Source organism: Varroa jacobsoni, unplaced genomic scaffold, assembly GCF_002532875.2.
Source record: "Varroa jacobsoni isolate VJ856 unplaced genomic scaffold, vjacob_1.0 scaffold_330, whole genome shotgun sequence".
NCBI classification, from domain to species: domain Eukaryota; kingdom Metazoa; phylum Arthropoda; class Arachnida; order Mesostigmata; family Varroidae; genus Varroa; species Varroa jacobsoni.
This window is the reverse complement of record NW_019213232.1, coordinates 362,595-376,898: the sequence shown is the minus strand read 5'-3', so window position 1 is coordinate 376,898 and position 14,304 is coordinate 362,595. Positions and strand designations below refer to the sequence as shown.

The following is a 14,304-nucleotide window of genomic DNA, read 5'->3' as shown; positions in this document are numbered from 1 at the left end:
GCGGAAAGCATCAGTGCGAGAATCAGTCGGCCGGCCGTGTGAATGCCACTGATGAAGAGCTAGCGCTGCAGGCGTACGCACAACCAAGCGATTGGTTGTTGGGCACTCTGTACCCCTTAGATGAAACAGCTATCTCCTCCAGATGAAACAGCTATCTCTACTAGCCGTCCTGATCCGCCGAACCGCAACAGGCGAAGGGTTCGTATATTGACGCGAATTGCTGCTACGGCTTGAATGTACTGTGGGAATATACTTGCAGGAACGGAACAGTAATCGGCAACATGTATACTTTCATTACTCGCTTCTTACCGCTCCCACGGAATAGGACCGAGTGGTACAAATTCTCTGGTGGGCAAGCCAGTCGACCATCTAGCTAGATAGGGCAAGCTGAAGTTAGCTGCTTCTATCTGGAGTGACATGCCTTCGGTTTCGGCGAGTCTTTAGTGAGTCTTCGATGCATTAGTCGCCATACGCGTAGGACGTGTATCCCTTCCGCATGCAGCGGTACCCTAGCACCGTCCCCATATTTCTCAGACGGTTGTGTAGAGCACTGAAAGAGACGGGCTGGGAGACAGAGTGCACGGGACATGAGCGCTCCAATATTTGAACCAGATCTCCTAGGGTAGGTGCTTGATCGAGCTGAGCAGCAGCAACCAGAATTGAAGACGTGCGTCGGCTTAAAAGTTTATTTAATTTCGATATTCGATTCGAGCCTAGAGTGAATGCTGTAGTAGCAGTGTTGGCGACCCGACTAGCAGTAGCATGGAGTATACGCATCGGCAAAATCGGCTGAAGTCAACTTTACTTCGACACTGTCGTGGCAGCCACCTAGAGAGCGGGCGAACGATCTAGGTGAACCCCATGGATGCCATTGCCCGTCAACATTTTAGCTTGCCGCCTTTTCTGCGCGGTCTCTGAAGCAACCTGCCGCTGCTGATGCTACAGCAGACGCCGCTGCCATCGCCAACCTCTTCTTAGAAGCTCCGAACACACTTACGTTTCTCAGTGCCTCTTATCCACAACTTGTCCGTCGAACCCCAACAGCTTACCTTGGCTAGCCCCGTCATCGAGGGCTCTCGAACTGTGTATTGAAGTCCTGCTTCAGTCGATCCATAACGGAGGATCTAAGGACCTCAACGAAGTTTACTCAAAAAAATTTAATAAGGTAACGTAGCCAAGCCAAACACTTCTGTGTGTTGAGCTGGCTGGGAATACGGCACCCATTTTTTCAGCAGGCGTACATTTTACGTTACACGATAGAACTGCCTCGCACAAGCAGCTCTCGTTGGCCGGGCGGACCCGAGCGGATTTTAACGGGAAGACGAGTAGGGTGCCCGTTCGACGCATCGGTTTAGCAATGGCTGAAGCTGAGGGGCGTGCGTTGGAACAGCATAACCCTAAGCAAAAAACAGAAAAATAGAGCGAGCACCCCACAGTGTTATAACTGTTGCAGCCGCACAGATGCAACGCTGCGTACCGATGGCCCAAAGGACTTTTTGTTCGTTAATCTAAGCCTCAAAAAGATAGAGGCGTGTGCGACCTCTTTTTAGGCATTCATTTATCCATCAAGCTGGTTTGAGAAACGGAAACAGCGGTAGCCATGCCGGTTGTCTAGCCAATGCGTATTAGGCAGGAACCGACGTCCAATAGCTCTTGTTCGTAGACGGGCCCTGTCGCACCTGACCGCGCTTCGCGAAATCGTGCACGGTCGAGTCAGAAAGCGAACGATTGTGTTAAGTGTTCCAAAACATCCTCTGCCATTTTCGGAACACGATGTCGGCTTGACTAGCCCCCAAAAAAGAATGAACATATTCTCCCACTTTTCTGTGTCGGCCCTTGCGTGAATTTCGCATGTTAAAAAAACACCAGGAAGCATTAATCTCTCCTTATAGTCGCTTGATGGATACGCTTAAACTATGAATTTTATGATACCAGATACAACTATAGCGCCCTTATGAACGACGAAGTCGGTAATCGCGTGCTAGTCTTCATGGTGCCAGTTGTGCTGACGAATACCTCTTCCTAATAGTTGCGCCAACTCGTTTATGCTTTGCTTTCTGTGTCGTTCGAACATCACTATGACGAGCTTGGATAAAGACAGGTTGTTGGATTGTAGAAACTTGGCCAGCGGTAGTGGCCGGTCGCCAATAGTTGCTTGTCTATTCGATGGAAACCGCCGGTTCCTCCCCGTCAGATGTTGACTAGCGGAGGCACATATGGAAGAGTGGTCGAATCCTCTCTGTCACCATCTATATTAGTAGCCCTAATTATCGCAGGAGCCGTTATCATTAGTGTGGTCACTGACATGCGTCTGTCGCGTTCCCTACTTTCATCCAGTTTGCCCGTGTCCTCCCTGATCACTTACTAGAAATATGGATCTTTGTTTTCGTTGGGAAAGCTCATTTGGTCCACAGCTTTGCACCTCGGCAGTTCTAGAGCTCGGTCTTTCAGTTCATTGATCGGTCCGGCAAGGACGGCGCACATGAGCATGAGTTTCAATGGAGCAGTCTTCTGGTCTCCTGACATCTTGGGCGTCTTCTAATGTCAAATTTTTTGGAAGAAAGTTGCCAGGTTTTTGCCATCTACTCGTAGATCGGCTAATCAGAGGTACGATGGCGTGCCGGTGATATGAGTGGACCACCAATATGGCCAGGCTCCTCATTGCCCTAAGCCCAACCCGAACTGCCTTAGTGGCTGATGGAGACGAGGGGAAGCAACGGTGGCCAGGCCTCCTCCTACATAACACCCTTCAGCTGGTGAAGTAGTTGACTACAGGAACGATGTTGTTGGTCGGCGGTTTATTATTCACTGAAACCCACACAAAAAGCGAAGCAGAATGAAGAAGTAATCGCTGCGCCGTTGGTCGAATCAGGCACCAAGTTCACCTATTTGAATGACTGGCTTCCAATCTACATTATGGACGAACCGGCCGCCTAACCGAATGCGATGGAAACCGTACACGATCTTTAATAATTGTACTTGATAATTGAATAATTGAAATGAAGATTTGGTTAAGATGAAATTTCGATCGGCGTTTAAAATTTTCATTTAGATTAAAAAAAGCTTATTAAAACGAATCGGATTAGCTTAGGACTCAAAACGACTCAAGCGGATTTCCTAAATATAAATTTGATTCTTCAGATTAAAAATGATCGCCGACTCGAAGAGGAGATGTCGGCCGATGAAAGGAGAAAATAAGTCAACTGATATGTCTGAAAGCATTTGGACATAACTTTATAAATCGAAGTAGCGAAAATAACTACAGGAAAATTAACTAGGCTGGCCTGCGAAAAGCTTTCGAAAATGATTTGCGGTTCGATAGAAAATACAGGGCTAGCTTTATCTACCTACATATATATATATATATATATATATATATATATATATATATATATAGCAGTTAAAACATTATTTGGGCCGCGTCCTGCCTGAACGTACTAAAAAATCGTTCAGAATACGCAAAACATTGGATGAACACCATACACGATGCCTAATGAAACATATCAAACAGCACGATCATGATATTGTTGTATCTGTTGTTGCTAGCCAAGCGATGTCTTACAAAAAAAATAGTAATCATTACTTCAGAGACATATAGTAAACCAGCAATTAGCGCATCAACTTCAGTCCCTTTCCCACAACGATGCCACGTTGCGAATTATGGTATACATTGTTTTCGGCCTGTTCCTTTTACCTTATTCACAGGGGATTTGCTAGAATTAAATAGACCACCTTACGCACCAATGTACATATACTGAAGAGGAAATATTGTCTCATTGTTTTAAGCTCACGAACGATTGTAGCAGTATTAAAGCAGCAGAGCACCCCCATACATCTCCCCTTTTTCGTGTCCTCTTGCCAGCTTTCTACGCTGATAAAAGCATCGACATAAATTGGCAGACATTTGTCAAGATATCGCTATACGCGCAAAGTGTGCACATACGAACATAACTGGAAACTCACAGCTCGATCTGTGACAGTCTGTACCAGTCGATTCTATTGAAAAGCAACGATTGATAATGTTTTATGGTAGGTAGTGGCTGTTGCCGGCGGTCTGTTTTTTGTGCCAGCCCAGCGGCGAGCCAGCCATCGTATTTCCGCCGTAGCCTAGCAACATTACGCCGTGGCAGATCACGTCGAGCAGCAGCTGGCGAAAGAGCGATGGAGAGAGACCAAGAAGCGGCCAACGAAGGCGAGGCAACGTATTATCTCGAGTGAGTTTCTAGCTATCTAGCTGACTAGCTTTAATGGCTAATAAGTCGAAATATTATAGTGTAGAATTTTCGATTCTCCCAGAACTGCATTTTGACTGTCGTCGTTTCTGGACCATGAGCTGTCCAGTAACTCTGGTGGACACCGGATCGTTGGACGAGTCAAGACCTAAAGCTCGAAGCCACTGAGCCAGCCAATCAGAGGTTGTATTATATTATGAACTGATCCTATATAATACGTCAAGGATTCGTCGCCCTTTTCGCAAGTGAAACGGATGGGAGATGGAGCACAGAAACAGGTCTACCTGTTTTCGTCCTTTTTCGTCATCATTTGACCGCGTGCTAGTATTGGCGGTGAAAGGCAGAGGAAACGAGGATGAAATGGAGGTCAAAGAAGTCTATCAGTTGCTATAGTGGAAGGCACTAAAGTGCCATTAGTTGGTGCCAGTGATCTTGCTGCAGGCTCGCATAATGTCCATATATGTGTATCCACATATCTTTGCGTACGTAGCATGCGGGAACGCCAATCCGCTCCTGCACGAAGGCTATGCTATCTACCGTTGTTTCCTGCACGCACAACATGCGGCACCGACTCGCGATGGTCGCTACACCAGACATATGTATATCAGACAGAGGAAGAGTGCCCAGTAGAAGCAGTGGGCGGGACATCCTTTGACACGTCTTGTCTACAAAGGGCATTGAGCTCTATAATTAAGAGCGACAATTAATTAGATGAATAAAGAGAAAAACGGGAAGTGATTCGTTCCGTTGAGAATCGCGTCGTGTTGTGTTATGCTGTGCCTCACGCGAACAGCTAACTAGGTAAAGCGAGACATAGGTATACCCACATCGTAGGCGCAGTTCGAGTAACGAGCACGCACGCATATGCCTGAGTGCAGTGAGGCGGTCGGATGTAGGACGCAAATGCAGGAAAAAATCGACAAAAAAAAAAAAAATTAGGCTATATAGAAAAATTAAGCTATATAGAAAAACGACGGATTCACTTTTCCAACCAAAGCCTTCAGCAGAAATTTACAACAAAAGCTAAATATACGTAGCACTGCTATATATATTTTACATAGATGTGCATTGAATGTATAAAAAAATTTTCAACCTTTTCGGATAACGTTCAGCATTAGTTCAGAACACATGCCAAAGCCAGTCGTGCAGGTGTTTGCTTTTGTGATATATTGTCCGTCGTCATCTAGCTGACAGTTCATCATGGACTTTTCATGTTAAAATTTTAGGCTCTTTAGGTCAAAGTAAGTAGTACTTTTAAACAAGAAACCAGGTCTAGCGAATGGGCCACAACCAAAAGAGAAACGGTTCTCAGCTGAATTAGAAAATGATATGGCACACCATCGGGGCTGTGTGTGTGTGGTCGGGCTTTGCCCCATGCAGCGAGATCACATTACAATTTCGTTGACCCCTAAACGACCTTCTTACTAATTGAACTGGTCGGTGTAGTTACTTCACATTGACATCCTTGCCCAACAACCGTTTCACGGTAACTTGAAAACTCATCATTCATTGTCTCGCTGAATACACCTTGTCCTTTATATATCTAATCTGTCTAGAATAGGATATTAGGAGTAAAAGCCCACCTCCTATCGTTAGTAATAAGCAATAAGTTGACAGAAAAAATAGCTTTTTTTTTTTTTTTACTCTATTGGTAAGGGAACTGCACCGCAGTCACAGGGTAGTTTGTTTAATCAGTAGGCACTCAGTTTCCTTAACTTTGTCTCATATAGGAGAATCTGCTGAGCTACCCCCAGCGTTTGTTCTGCGTGTAAGAGGGAGTTTTGTTAGTCACCTTTAAACTGCTTTAGCATGAAACATATTCCTTTAACTTATTCCATGAAACAGATTACCGTTTAGAGGAAAACTTTCGATATGGGAAACGAATTTGTCAAATGCTTCATACACACCGGAACAAAAGGCGACATTTTTTTAGAGCGATGGATACCTTGCTCAGAATGTAAATGTTGCCTTTTTCACAATGGCCATTTGAAATGTAAACACATCGAAAGTCCGTGTGAATATTGATATCCTCATGAAACGTCTGTGTTGATAAAAACATGCAATCCGGAAAGAAGTGGTGCCGAATAAATAAATGTCCGCTATATGTATGTTAACGTTATGAAATTTCCATATTGACCATATGGAGTCAAATCGATCTGATCAATTTGCCGAACAGTAAATCCATGATGTTGGGTGTTTGAAATGCCACATCAGTAGAGATTCTGTAAAAACGTAGCGGCTTCACAATATCAAAGCAAGTCGACTTCGTATCTGATTGTGTGTATGATGTATCGGTATACGACAAACAACCCGTAATTTACATAACGGCATAGAATACATTAAGCGTATGTGCTAGTGTTGTGAAGTATCATAGGCTGGATAACCGTTATCTTCTCTCGAAGAACCGGGAGGCGGCTAATTCGTACCCTATGACTAACTTAGTCATTACGGGTTATAGAATGGTAGTGCTGTCATACTGCTGTTCGTAGTGGTAGCGGAAAGTTTGTAAAATAATGCTATAATAATTCATCTCCTGCGCTATTAAAAGGGGCCGACCAGAAGTCAAACGTTCCGCGACGACGCGCTATTTCCGTATATTATAATTTGCCACTATTTTATTAACCCCTTTCTATTAGAGGAACGGGGGTGCTCCACTGGGGTCGGTGGTCGTCAGTTTATTTCTAATACGAATTAACGGAAAGGGTATAAAGTAAACATGTATTATTTCTCGATCACTGAGAATGATACGTTATTATTTTATTTTAGATATAATCACTACCAGTATGGTTTAGTCAGTGGAAGAATTATAGAAGAAACTATCAAATGGTCCTGTAAGCCTAGCCCTATGTCCTGTGCATTCACATGCGCTGAAATCGTCGACATTTCCGTGTATAAAGTCTGCCGCGCATTGATTATCAATGGCTAATACCAATAGATGATAACCTGAACACATATCGATGAGAAGACTTAGCGAGGTTTTATCAATAGCGTTTTCGTAGAATACCGAATGAACCAGAAGAAGAGCTCAACAAGAAAAGGAGTAAAGAAAAATCTGAAATAGTAAAGGCGAATTAATTAAAAAATTCACAAAATAAAATTGTTTACATTAATCGTCAGTACTCTGTCGTCGTCGTCGTCGTCGTCGTCGCTCCATGCGACATGACAAAATAATTGGTCCTATCTCAGCGCAGTATCCATAAATCCATAATAGATATATCTTGCGTTATTATTTCATGTTATATATATATATATATATGAAATAAAAGTTTTCTTTTCATCAAAGAAATCACTTGCATTTTCTATAACTTCGCTTATGGTTTTCACCTCTGCCGCAGCCGCCGCCCTCGACTTTGACGACAATAGTAACAATCACAATAACACGAACGCCACCTAGTCGTAGACCCGCACAATATTATATATTAGGCACAATATTAGGTTGCTGTTGCTCTTCGGTGCTGAGTATTATCCGTTCTTAACGGCCTGTGCTAGCATTAAGGAAGCACACTACAGATCGTTGCCTGCTAGTCAGGCACCGGAAAATGGAAGGGAGCGGATAGCCTAGAGGGACGACATGGGATTGGAGAGGAACTAGGGAAACAGGAGGAAGTAAGGGCAATGGGATCAAGATCTAAGCAGTAGACACTGCGACGGCCACGTTGTGACGGGCCAGGTCGAGCCCAGTCAGGATCCACTCTCGTATGTTCGGTCGGCGTGCGATTGGTTGTTAGCTGCCGTTGGACTCTAGGCCCTCTTCGAGACTCGCTATTCGCTACCTCGTCAACTTGTTTTGGTCTGGTCTCAGAAGTATCGAATGTCATTGCGGCGCGCTGTTGACGCATTCAGTCGCCCCCTCCACTGCTACTGAAGCTTTCGTTGCCTCTTCGTACCCGGTCAGCAGCGCCATTGTTATTGGTTCCATCACCGCCTTTACCGTGGCCACGGTCGATTGTTTGCAAGCGCTTTGCCGCAGCGAGCACGAAAGAAGTAGCAATCGGTGATATTCATTATTTGCTTCTCTCTTGTTTCGGCCGCTGCTCTTTCCGCTGTCACGAGCTGCCGGTCTTAACGCAGCTACAGCTCCGCCGTCCAGCGGCGTCGCACTTGGCCGGGCCGTAGACACGTGGCGTCCCATAGCGTCGTGCACTCATGCAGCGATACATAGTTGTGAGCTTATGCGTTTGGCAAAACAGGCCGAGTCGTTTATATCTCAATGCCTATTCTTATCTTTCTGCCTATCGTTGGCTTGGGCAATTAGTCAGCTAGCAATACGGACGACTAACGCACTAACAATACCGAGGCCTGTTCGCTGTGAAAATATTGAATAGTCCGTGTGTGTAGCGGTAGTGCCGGAGGACTGCGGCTCGTCATTGGGGCGAGAGAGAAAGCTCATGATCACAAAGGAGAAAGGACGGCCGATTCGAGATCGGAGAATTATTATAAATAGGCGATGCCATGAAGATGAGAAGTAATACGTATGCAATATTGAGAAATAGAATGACCAGCTGGAATGCCTGATTGATCGAACAGCCCATAGCAAAAGTTCGTCATAACAAACAAAGATGCAAGAGTCTATCGTAACGTGTTATGGCATTGATCTAATGTCTATATGTGTGCGTGTTGACACACAAACGAATTAAAGGATCGGACAAGCAAAAATTTGTCCGACCAGCCCATTTGTATCTGCTGAAACCTGAAATGGGTGTTTCGGAAGGACATCTTATGCACGTTTCTATCTATTTCTAGCCAAGAAAACTAATCGATTTATTCGAAAAGCTCTTATCAGTAGTCATACCAATCCAGTAGAAAACCAGCAACGGGTTGTAGCTTCCAATAAAGCTCTGTCATCAGTTTACCCTTGACCTAGGGCATACAACTACTATACAATATGTTGCCAGAAGACGCTTGTTGGTTGAATAGAAGAAGAATCTCGTATATTATATCTGGACAGATAGCTGACCTAATAGGGTCCTGTCACAGCGAACCAGTTTAGGATTACGGATATTCATGCTGCAACCCACGCAACAACATAAGCTCTTGCCATACTTACTAGAAGATATATCCAGGAAGTTCGAAATAAACTGCGATATGTTTAGAGGACTGTTGCTAACATCTCACACTGTTGCTGCGTCAAAAAAGCCCACTTTGTCTGAAACAAAACTACAAATTATGGGACTATGGAAATGCTTGTTCGCTTTTGACATATGAACGAGGATCAGTTATTGCCCAGTCTTAGCCCCACCGAAATTATAAATTTCCAGAATTGCTTGTTTGCAACAACACAACTGAACGTGAGACTCTTGAAGAAACAAAAACCAGTTCTTACTCATCAGAGCGACAGGAACGCGGTAGGGAAATGGCTACGAGAATTCTACAAGTACTTGAAAGGATACAAAACAGGGATCTGTGATAATGTTGGTGCTTCAATACGCGATTTAGCCGCTAAATTTAACCTGGGAATGAATGTTATGGCTCGAACCGTTTACGACCTCATGTATAAGTTTTGTACTACTAAGATCAGACAGGAGCTCCTAGAGTACAACAATGTTAAGGAAGCCGATCTGTCGACCCGTTCCTAGGTTCTCTTAAGCGCCGAACAGCCGACCGTACCTGATCACTTCAGCGATGCAAAAATACATACTGTTGCCGTAGTGCCGAACCGATCAGCAAAAAAAACCGCTGGCTTACCCAAGATGTTTCCATTGTACGTAAAATTAAATTTCCAGCTGGTGCTCACGTTTGAAGTGTTTTGTCCGGCCGAGAAGAGATCAGGCCGCCACAGTTATCTCAGAAAGACGTGTCCGTTAGTAAAGGTTCTATCTGTATGTTCTGTAAAATTGTAATTCAACGAAAAATAGCTGCTGTGCCAAATGGTAGGATGTAACGTGTTTCGCGTAGGCAGGGAACCTACTCATAAGAAACGCAAGCTAGCCCATGTTGGTTAGTGACAGTTCCGAAACGACGATTTATATACATAAGTGCCTTTTAACTCAGCGGTGGGTCAAATAAATCTGTATGGAGCGTGGCTGAAAGAAGCTGTGCCATAATAACGTCGATTATTATATTAAACGTCGATATTATAGCTATTAAGAAGACGCTCAAAAGTATGATTAGAAATGTTATCAAAAATGAGTTTTTTCGCTTATCAAATGTTCGACTGGCGTTAATTGTGGGAAGATAACAGCAAATTGCCTGAGAAGATAAACGCGCAGTGCAGAACGCGAAGACAATTTCCTGATGGTTTTCTTGTTTACATACTATTAATTGAAATAATAAAGACTAACAATGTGGTTACTGGGATGAACGCGGCATAAAAGGTGTGCTTTCGTTTGAGACTGCATCTACATGTACGTACTCATAGCCATATGCACATACGCTTAAGGTAGAGCGGACCAATATGATTCTTTTCAAGAATAATACTCGCGTCCATACGCTTCGAATTGTTAAGGGCACACACGCTGTCACAATGGTATCGAGTCAAATGTATATATATATATACAGTGACACCAATCATAAATAATAGTGTGCATTTGAGTACCAGAGATACTACCAACCGTGGCGGTTCTATTTAGCGTTGAAGCTGCCACCACGCTCTGGTAAGCTTCTCCACCTCTGTGGAGTGTGTTCATCCAATCACTCGTTTTATTGAATATAAGATTCTACTAAGGACGTTAGTATGTATGTACAAGACGAACACTCGAGGCCAGAGCCGATGCTACCGATTCGACCCGGGGTTTCGGGGCCACGGTGCATACTTCAGCCGAGGGCTGAGCGCTGCGGCAATCCCATTGATAGAGACGTTTTTCGCAGCCGATCACTGGGAGGAACAAGCGCGGCCTTAATGGCTCGTACCTGAGCGGCATGATGGAAACGATCAGTTAGACCCACCTGCTTTCGCACGGTCCTTCTTTTCGAAGCAGCTGTAGAAGCAGTAAAGGAGGCTTCGTCCTAATTTTCATAAGCCTATGCACCCAATGTCAATATAGGCGATTATGTCGATGGTAGAATTAGTTAAGCTGATCTTGTTATTATGGGTGCGTTGTTGCGCATGTGTACACGGCTCGCCAGCCAACAGCAACGAAATTCGCTGATGATGCAAAGATCTACGCATATGCGAGCCTATAAGCAATAGAAATACATCGGGGAAAGATGGCGGTGCGATGTAACTAAACGTATCATCTTGGTGCTGACGTATATACTTTTGGTTAATTTTGTTTTTAAGATGCACGCATCGGCTCGTGGATCTTCACCTGAGGAAATATATGACGATTTTTTTTGCTGGATGTCTTTCGTTCGAGCCGACAGTGACACATGATTGTACATTATTTGATTTTGTAATGATACATTTATAGTTACAAAGCTCTGAGCTACTTGTGTAAGATTTTACACGTTCTAATCAATACCGAATCGAAGTTAGGGACTATCAAAGAAGTTTGGATACAATTAGATAATAAGTATTCTGGGATAGAATAAGAGAGAGAAGAAGTGCTGAACTGCACATCTTCTCCAAACATGCAGCACGAGTTAATCACGAATAATTACATACGGAACTGCACCAGTGGCACCGACATAGAATATATATGCCGGTAGGACTTACTTGACCCCCTATAGCAAGTGTATCACGCCATTGTTACTGCTACGCCGTCGCCATCACTGTTAACCAACGTATACGCTGCCCAGCACTAAACGCGCGGGCGTACGCAAATGCCAGAGAGTCACCGCCACTTCTCAGTGACTTTAAAATAACTAAGCGTCATCACCGGTTCAGCTGCTGCCGCTTTTGGTGCTGCTCCAGTTCAAATAGCAGAGCGAATACCGAATCATGTAGAAACCTACGTTATTCTGGGTTAAAGTGCCATTGTCACTTGTCGTACTTCTAGCACTACCACTACAAGGCGGAGAAGTACTATACGCACGACAGCGAAGCGACTCCCTAGCATGATATTGTACGAGCACCGCAGGCACCAGGGCTGGCATGCTGAGCTTCTGGTGGGCCTTCTGTTCCGTCAAAGATTGGACATGATGGTAGCGGACGGCATGTGTGTTTAGTTGCCATTCCGCCTGCCTGTTTCCCTCCAGCACACCCTCTGCTCCCAGCCGACATCTCTAGACCCTGGGGACATTCGTGGCTGCATTAAAGTGAGTGAGTGAGTGAGTGAATGAATGAGCAAACGTCGAGCGCGGAGTTTGCAGAGAGTGCGAACGAATGCAAAAGAGAGAAAGGGCGTAGCTTGTCCAGCTCTTCTGACACTTGCATTTGCGCAAGCTGAACTTCGGCGCTATCTGCTGGACCCACTGTATTTAAGTCCCTGTCTTATAAAGGGGGTCCGAGCATCATCACTCATGCTTGCCTGCAGTCTCCCTGTAGGGACAGAGCTGTGCGGTTAACAATGGGATGGCTGGAACTGCAGGGCGTCCTATCAAGAACAGAGGCGGCAGAACTCGTTTTGAACCTCAGAATGAGGGTTCGGGTCACTGGAAGCCGTAGACACACCTGGGGTTCATTGAGAGTTCCGTTTCATAGTCACAACGACACACACACATATATGGACATATCTAAAAGGTTTGTATGCGTCGTCAGTTTCAGATATCGATGTATCCTGCAGCCGGTCAGTTAAACCATAAGCTGTAGTTGGGTATCCTGATTGACAGCGGCTGAAACTTGTGGTATGGATGGTGGATGCCTTCATATATAGAAATGAAGATAAACATTAAAACCTATATTTTGCATGTATTGGATGGACAGATTCGTGGAAATGGACCCGTAATTATTATTTTTATTTGATGACTGCAGTGTATTTGTGTGTCGTCTGTGTAATAGTTAGTACAGAAATGTGTGTTAATTTTTGTGTGGGGAAATCTCACGATGTCGCCGATAAGATCGCACGGCTGATAGACACACTTGCGTATCATTATTCAATATGCTCAACTCATTATTAAACTGCCCAAATATTTGATAAATTTGATGAGAACGAAGATGCAGGTTGAAAAGCAGCTCGACTTTATCGAAACGTGATGAACGCTCGAATACCGAAACATGGGAATATTTATTGTTTGTGGTCACGTTCATACGCTGCACCTTGTTGTAGGTCGATTCTTCAGACCGTTGTATTCACTATTATAATTTGCTTATAATACAGCTGAAACGAAGTTAAAGACGCCGCAGCAGACGCTTTCGAAATTGTTCAAATTGCTACCGCGTCTAACGAATGATTTATATAATTCTTCCATGTGCTACATCTCGAAGTCAAGTATAGTGTAAGAATGAAACTGCTGAGATTTCGGCGTCTTAGAACGCTTGTGTCTGAGAGACGAATGCCCAGGTAGTAGCATTTTATAGTTTACCACCTTAATAATGCGGCGATCGCTACCCGTTAGATAGACCAGTTATAATAAGGTACGGTAATTATACAGCACCCTAATTTACGTGTCGTTATTATCTTGATAGTGCTTCGTGTTTGTTCGTCGCGTTGCTCGCGATCTCCGTTGATGGTATTCAAGGTTCTGTTCGTTGCTACAGTTATGTCGTTCATTCAGATCTCCAACTTCCTCCGTCTTCTAGCGTACTTCAGTCGTCGGCCTGTTCATTTAATTAATTTTGATAAAAAAAAAGAGGTCCTTTCACGCCACCCAGACATAACTGATCAGTGGCTTATGGCGATATGAAGCAGTAATTTATGCGAGTCTATAACACATGACGTAGTATAAGATCACTCGCAAATAATGCGTTCTCACATGTTGATATGCGTGAGTGAGTGTGTATGTGCATGATATTTATAAGGTCTTTTTCTGAAAGACCGATCCTACATGACAACCTGCCACGCCGCTGTCCACTCGGGTCGCCTTCCCTATCCATGCTGCCTGTCGTCATTCCGTCGTCACCGTCAGATTGAATCGTGCTGTAATAGCTACGGAATAGACATAGACATGAGCCAAACGATTCTGCCATATCTGTACTAAAGTAATAAACCACTCAGGCGACCGACGGACTATATGGGCCAGCCTGTCAAATGTGCCAAAAGGACGACACGCTTTAACGCTGACATATGGTATCAGCCTCAGCTAAGCTATATAT

At 44.3% G+C, this 14,304-nt stretch overlaps 1 protein-coding gene across 1 annotated transcript in view; it reads left to right on the top strand.

The window, feature by feature from the left end:
- The window catches only part of LOC111259433 (uncharacterized), a 321,535-nt gene that overhangs the window by 6,006 nt on the left and 301,225 nt on the right, over nt 1-14,304 (top strand). The window lies entirely within an intron of this gene.